Genomic DNA, 293 nt, shown 5'->3' on the forward strand with positions numbered 1-293 from the left:
GCGCCCATTTCTTTTGCACTGGCTACACATTACGATACACCACTGCGCTCGGCTGTTTGATCGTCGAGGAATGCGCCAGAAATCCGTCCCGTCTAACAACACTGGGCGAGGGTGAGAAATGACTAACAAAGAGAGCGAAAGGACGAAAGAAAGTGAGATAGGGCGTAAAAAAGAGGAGTAAAGGGGAAGGGGGGGAGGGGAAGGGGGTGCAATGGGTCAAAGTTGGTGGCGGTATGAGTGAAGGGTGAGAGACATGAAGGGTGAGAGATACTTTAAAATTAAAATTCCGATGG

The sequence above is a fragment of the Trachymyrmex cornetzi genome, unplaced genomic scaffold (genome assembly GCF_001594075.2).
Source record: "Trachymyrmex cornetzi isolate Tcor2-1 unplaced genomic scaffold, Tcor1.1 scaffold617, whole genome shotgun sequence".
Taxonomy (NCBI): Eukaryota; Metazoa; Arthropoda; class Insecta; order Hymenoptera; family Formicidae; genus Trachymyrmex; species Trachymyrmex cornetzi.